At 52.9% G+C, this 6,909-nt stretch overlaps 1 long non-coding RNA gene across 2 annotated transcripts; it reads left to right on the top strand.

Moving 5' to 3' along the window:
• Positions 1 to 5,219, top strand: LOC150055991 (uncharacterized). Of its 2 annotated transcripts, none has more exons than XR_016537498.1 (5): positions 1 to 85; positions 938 to 1,021; positions 1,486 to 1,705; positions 2,091 to 2,645; positions 4,756 to 5,219. It is a non-coding gene; the product is annotated as an uncharacterized LOC150055991 (long non-coding RNA). The 2 variants fall into 2 exon arrangements; XR_016537497.1 differs by having other exon boundaries at positions 2,088 to 2,645.
• Positions 5,220 to 6,909: the final 1,690 nt, after the last annotated feature.

Genomic DNA, 6,909 nt, shown 5'->3' with positions numbered 1-6,909 from the left:
CCCCGGCAACAGAGACAGGACATCCATAATGAGCAGGGGCACAGCCTGCTGGGGAGGGCGTGGGGTCCACAGTTGTCTGTCCTAGGTACCAAATCTGGCCCCCTAGCTGGGTGGCTTTGGGGAAAACACCTGCCCAGTGCGCCGAGTACCCTGAACCTTAGCCACAGGACTGAGAGACCCAGTTCAGCTCTGTGTGGATTGAATGGGGGCAGTCAAAGAAAACCCCACCTCTGCCCATGTCTGCCAAATGCCAGTCCCCAGGAATCCCCGGGCAGGCGTGAGCGCTGGAGCCAAGCTTGGGCCTGGGCGGGCTTGCCCAGAGGTGGTAAGGAAAAGATGCCAAGTCACTCCCTGCCAAGTCTGAGGCGGTAGAGAAGGCAGGCATGCCTGAGAGGAGGGCCCTGTTGGCAGCCCTCTTTGTGCCCGCCTGCAGGGTGCTTTGTGGCTCTTCCTCCACTATCCAGGCACCCGCTGGCCGGGGTGGGCACTGCCTGTGCTCACTGATCATCTTAGGGGACATGCACCGTGCAAGCAGATAATTGAAAAGATTACCCCGAGACCGGGCTCGGGGAAAGCTGATTTATGGCGTGTCATCCTACTTCAGGGAGTTTATTAGAAATTGAAGAATGGCTTACCAGCTTGGGACTTAGTGTAACCTCCAGCAAACCCTCACTGCTCCCTGGATGTCTGTGCTTAGTGTGCCCCAAGCCCCTCCATCTCCTCCACCCGTTCCCTTACCCTTCCTCCTCTCCTCCCCTCCTGGGGGAGGGGCAAAGGAAGCTGGTTTGTCCCAGGAGTGTGAGTCAGGGGGCGGGGAGGTCATGAAGGTGGGGCCCCAGGGTGGCACGCAAGGCTTCATAAGACACCCAACCCAGCAGCTTGCCCTGGCCTCCTTGGGTCACATGTGCCATGCTATAATGTAGTTCTGGGTTATCAGATGCCAGCACCCGCCTGGGCCACCCCAGCCTCCAGAACCAGGAGTCAACACAAGCTGAATTCTTCATAACTTCCCCAGTCTCTGGTATTCTGTTATACCCACAGACAGTGGATTAAGAGGCGTGGGTGGATGGGGGGGTGACTGGGGAAGTGATATTCACAGTGGGCAGGGAGTAGGGACCCTGCCCTGCAATCGTGGCTGTCTTCTTTCTGAGACCATTTTCATCCCATCTGGTGGTTCCCTCTGCATGTCCACCTGGCAGTGGAGTTGCTATGCCTACATTGCTATGAGTGTTTTCTGTTTCCTCCTGTAAGGGCAGATGGGAAAATTTCCACTGGACTTGCTGGCAGTGGCCTTATGTGTGAGATGGGCAGGGTTGGGGGGGACATGGCAGGTGCTGGCAGGTGAAGGTCACCAGGAAGATCAGTTGGGGACTAATGTCACCACCAGTGAAGTCTTAATATGCATGCATACAATGTGTAGCAGCTGTGTGGCTTTGGGAAGATGGCTTCACGTCTCTGAACCTCCATCATTTTTCTTGTGGTGAGACTAACACCCACCCTGCAGGGCCAGCAGCCATAGCAGGCCCGGTCCTTGGACGACTGAGTCCTGAACTGTGGAGGTAATTTGCGCGACCATTTGCTCGAGCAAAGCCTCGGGGGGTTTGAATGCATGCATGCAGCTGCAATTTGAACATCAAAAGTCCCCAGAGGCCCATGTGGTGAAGGCCGGGACCTGGTGCCTGGGAAGTGACAGAACTTGTAGAAGGTGAGGTCTGGTGGGAGGTCTTCAGGTCATCAGGAGGATCAGGGGCTCCTGTCCTCCTCTGGCTCTTGGCACACTGGCCTGTGATGACGTGGTTTGCCATGCACTCACACTTGTGACCACAAAGCCACAGGCCCAACCGACCGTGGGTGAAAGCTGCGAGACCGCGATCCCAAACCACCCTTCTCCTTTAAGCTGATTGTCCCAGTGACCAAAGCCTAGTCAGGCCACCTCCCAAGTGGCCGAGCAGTCAGAATCCCAGGGCTTCCAGGGCCCCTGCTACAGACTCCACTTTAACCAAGTCTCCAAGCTGCCTGAGTGCTCCCTGGAGTTGAAAGGCTCCCGCCCAGTCCTTTATCATCAGCCATGGCCCATTTTTCTCCAGCAGGGACGGTGCCATAATGGGTGCCCCGGATCTGAGGAGGTCATGACGTGGGCTCAAGGCCCCCAGAGGACACACAAAGCCAGAGGAAGACTCATTCCTCAAAACCTCCTGGCTCCTGTGTCCCAATCTACCGAGTGGGGCAGCTGCAGTACGGGCCTATCCTCTTTGTCTCTCCATCTCCTTACTCACCAGAGACCAGTGCTTCAGCCCCCGGGAGAGGAACTGGCTCCATTTCTGTCAGGATCAGGACTGTACTGTGGAATTGCCAAATTCCCTGGCCCCTGGGAAAATCTGGTGTTGTCCAGCCTCCGCTGATCTCAGGACTGGCCACGTGGGCAGAAGGTAGCTGAGATGCTGCACAAATACCCAGCCATCCTAGAAGATAACATGGGAGACAATCTACATTTCTTTTGTTGTTCCACGGTCATGATGATGCCAGTGTGGACTGCTGGAGATCGAAAGCAAGTCGAGATCAGGAGGTGACATCCTCCAACTTTGTGCTGCTCCAAAACTACGGAGGCTGAAGGTCAATGCCAAGATGTGGGCAAGGCCAGCCAGGTGAGACCTCCCCTCCCCCCCGCCCCCTCCCCCGGGCTCCTCGCTGCCTGCTCAGATGGCTTTTCTGTCAACCTAGTGCTACAGGATGAGGCCCACTCTGCCCACTCTGCTGGCCTTATTTAGCCTTAATGACCCCACCCCGCCCCATGTACCTGCCTAGCAATGAGGATACCTGACTCTAGGCTGATGTTCATGGAATCGATCAGAACTAGCCATAAGAATAAGAAAGATAAACATTTGAATCACACATTTCAGCAGACTAAGGGAGGGGCTCAGAGGCAGCATGGCTGCCCAAAGGACTTGGAAGAGGAGGCAGAGCAATCCATCTTTACTCTGGGGCAGGCAGGCACTGGGGCAGAATTCCACAGACAGAGCCAGCCATGGCTCAGGGGAGAGAGCTAGCCAGGAAGGGTAAGTGGCAATGTGGCCTTGCAGGGAAGGCTGTGCAGATGAAAAGGGGGCATCTCCAAAAGATATGGAGAGGGAGGACTGGAGACCGGATGTGGGAGGAGGCAGGGTGGTGGTTGAGCTCCTTGGGGGAGTGGCTGCACGGTAATGGTCCCCCGGAAGCCTGGGAAGCATGAAGGAGGGAGTGGAAGAAGGGAAAGAAGGAAGCGCCCCAGGAGCTGGGGCCCTGCCTGGTGAAGGTGGAGCTTCCTCCGTGCCCTTGGGGAAGCTTCCCTGCCCTCAGAGGTCCTGCCAGGTTTAATAAGGGCTTGTGATGCCCAGAGACTACACATTAGAGATGAGTTTGTTTTGAAGTTCAAGATAGTGGGAATGGCTGTCTCGGCCGGGTCTGTATTTACACTTCTGGACCAGCTATGTCAGAAATAAACACTTTGCTAAGGCTTCATGACCGAGGGCAGGCCCCAGAAAAAAGGGGCGCCCAGTGTGTCCTCAAGACCCTAGCCATTTCCGAGGCTCTCTGCTGGGTGCCAGGCAATGCTGGGCCTGGGGTGTGTGCACTGGGGATTCCATGGTGGGGCTCTACCCCTGTAGTCCTGAGGATCACAGGACACATGGCAGGGCAAGGGCACTGGATGTTATTGGGAAAGGAGAAATGACGAGTGTCGAGCAAGGAGACTTGTTCTGGGCTGGAGACCTGGAGGAGGCTCCTGGCAGAAGGGATCTCCTGCTAAGGATTCCAGTGAGGACGCCCCAGGCCCCTGATGAGTATCTGCAGGCTGTAGGTGAGGACCCTCCCTTTGATCTTCTTCGAGTTAACAGCAACCCTTGGCTTGCAGACACATCCCTCAAACCTCTGCCTTCTCCATGCCTGCGTCCGGCCATCATCTCCAGGTGTCTCTTTCTTCTAAGGACACTAGTCACTGGATATCTGGCTTACTCTAATCTGGCATGATTACATTTTTCAGATCTGCAAAGCTGACACTCTCAAATCCCAGATCACTCTGGGTTCTCTGAGCCCCCACCTTCACCCACTGCACAATCTTCCTGACAGTCCCCTGAGAGCTGAGATGATAGGCATTCACTGCCACTGCCACATCCAGCAAGCCTACCAGGGAGGGGAGAGAGAGAGAGAAATATGTGAATGCTTGTTCCACACATAGTTATGTGGATGGGTGAGTAAGACGGATAGATGGTAGGTGGGTGAGTGCATAGATGGATAACTAGGTAGTTGGTAGGCAGGTGTCTAGACAGGCAGATTGATGAATAGATTGATAGATTCCTACACAATACACCATATGTAAAAGGCAGATGGGTTGATGGGTGACTTGCTAGAAATATGGATAAACGATGAATGAACAAATCAGTGCATGGCTGATAGATGACAGGTCCATAGATGGATGGATGGACAGACAGACAGACAGACAATACATAGCCACACAGAACCCAGGGCAGTGGCTAGAGGACCAGGTGAGTGGTAAGCTCATCGGGAGATGCTCTGATGAATGAAGTTAGCCCAGCTCATGGGACCCCTCTACCTGACCTCTGCCTTCCTAACTGCAGTGAAGAGGACACAGCCCCCATGGAGACCTCAAGCCCCTCCCTTCCCACCCTGTCAGAAGAGGTGGGCGCCCCAGTCCGGAAGCTGATTGCCAGCCCCCCAGGCAGACAGGACAGCATTCAAAGAGGTTTCTTCTCCCTCTAGGTCGTAATTTCTTTCCCCGGTGGCTCTGTAATTTCCCCAGCAATTCATGATCTATGGAGAGGCGTGTGCACCAGCCGCCAGGGCCCTGGTGGAAAGATGGGCTGTGGCTGGGGTGTGAGTCAAGACACGAGCCTTGGCCTGGAGGAGCCCCCAGCCCTAGAAGCACCCGATGTCTCCTGGGTAGCCCAGGGCACCGAGACCCTCCTCACATACTTCTGAGCATGGTCAGTGACAATAAACATTTGTTGGCCTGGTGGAGTGATGCAGGCTAGTTCCTGCTACTCAGGAGCCAGAGATAGGAAAGGTAGGCTTGTCTGGCAAAAATGTTAGTGAGACCCAGACATCATAGCAAACACCAGATAGGATGATCTAAGTCCAGGCCAGAAGAGCAAAAGTGAGTGACCCTCCCTGGACAATAACTAGAAGCAAAAGTGTCTCAAGTAGTACAGTGCCTTCTCAGCAAGCATGGGGTCGGTCCTGAGTTCAAACTCCAGTTTTTTAAACAATGAACAATTTTTCTATGTACTCATTTATTTGAGTTGTGTGCTGTGTCCATTTTGTACAGGGGGAAACTAAGGATCACAGGGCCCAAGGCCATGCAGCTGAGAACAGCTTAAGGGAATCTGAACTACAATGCTAAGGTCTCAGAACTCACATACTGGGCCTCTGCTTTTCAGGACAAGAGTGCCCAGAACTCTCCGGACAACCTATAAGGTGGAAGTTCTTATTACACCAAAGGTCCACGGGGATGCTAGAGACTCAGAGAGGGACGTCTGAGCTCTGGGTACTGCATGGGGATGTGGTAATGAAAGATCACGGGTGGCCTTCCTTGTTTTCTTTTTTCTTTTCTTGTTTCTTTCTTGGGCTTTAAGCAAACCGTGTCCTGATATAGTTTTTCCCTCTGTAAAGGGCTTGTTGGGCATTGCCTGGGCCTAGGCTGGGATGCTGGGTTCTCTGGCTGGGCAGAGCCTGGAGCTGCCCCATCCCGGCGTGGTCCCCCTGCCTGCCTGTCTCCCTCCCTCTGGTGGAGTTGGCAGAGTAACCTCTTGGACATGTCAAAAGCGTCTCCTGCAATGCTCTGAGCCTCTGATCTCAGACAGGCTGTAATGAAGGGACAGTTTGTTAGAGTTGACATAAACATGGGGCACTCTTGCTGTCTCGTTCATGTCACTTGAGAAGCCAGTTCAGGCCCGCCGACAGCAAGGCAAACTATGAAGATATTTATTTGCTCAGCTTCCCATGCTGAAAACCATGTTTATGAGGCCAGTGATTTTTTTTTTGTGGTCATTGATTTTTTTTTTCCAGAAAGACCAGGACCAGAACTGGAATCATGAGCATTTTTTTTTCTTCTGCTCAGGTGAAAATGAAGCAAGTGGGTTCAGCGTTGGCTGGAGACCATCTATATCAGATGCACTGGTTTGCTTCAGTGACACACTAGTTTTGAGAGAAAGGCACTTCTTGCTCGCATGGCCCCATGTGGAAGAAGAAAGCAGAGTGGTTTAATGACAAATTCAGGGTCACACAGCTGATACACAAATTGGAACGAGATTTGTATATGGTTTGGCTTTTTACAAAGGAACCAGAGCTTTCTTTCAAATGCTACTGTCCTTTCTGTAGCATTGTTGGTTGGAGGGGGGGCACTGATTTTAGTACATAAGGAACCCAATGGTTAACCCATTCTAGATCTTTCCATGTGAGCTGGTGACTCACACCTGTGATTCTAGCTACTCAGAAGGCTGAGATCTGAGGATCGCAGTTCAAAGCCAGCCTAGGCAGGAAAGTCCATGGGACTCTTATCTCCAATTGACCACCAAAACCAAAGTGGAGCTGAACCTCAAAGAGGTAGAGTACTAGCCTGGACAGCACCCAGGCTCTGAGTTTAAGCCCCCCACTAACTAAAAGAGAGAGAGAGAGAGAGAGAGAGAGAGAGAGAGAGAGAGAGAGAGAGAGAGAGAGAGAGAGAGAGAGAGAGAGAGAATTAGTCTGATGATTGGAAGGAAGACAGGGGCATTATAGGGAGAATGCCAGGAAAAAAACCTTGGTTTTCATTCTTCTTATAAAATAGACTCCTTTATCAGGATTTTGGGGAAAAGAGAAGGTTCCAGATTCTAGGGGTTCAACCATGCAGGATGGCACCAGAATCTCCCAGCGCAG

Source organism: Megascapheus bottae, chromosome 13 (assembly GCF_031878675.1).
Source record: "Megascapheus bottae isolate mThoBot1 chromosome 13, mThoBot2.hap1, whole genome shotgun sequence".
Classification (NCBI taxonomy): Eukaryota; Metazoa; Chordata; class Mammalia; order Rodentia; family Geomyidae; genus Megascapheus; species Megascapheus bottae.
The sequence above is the reverse complement of the archived record's forward strand: the minus strand, read 5'-3'. Positions and strand labels throughout refer to the sequence as shown.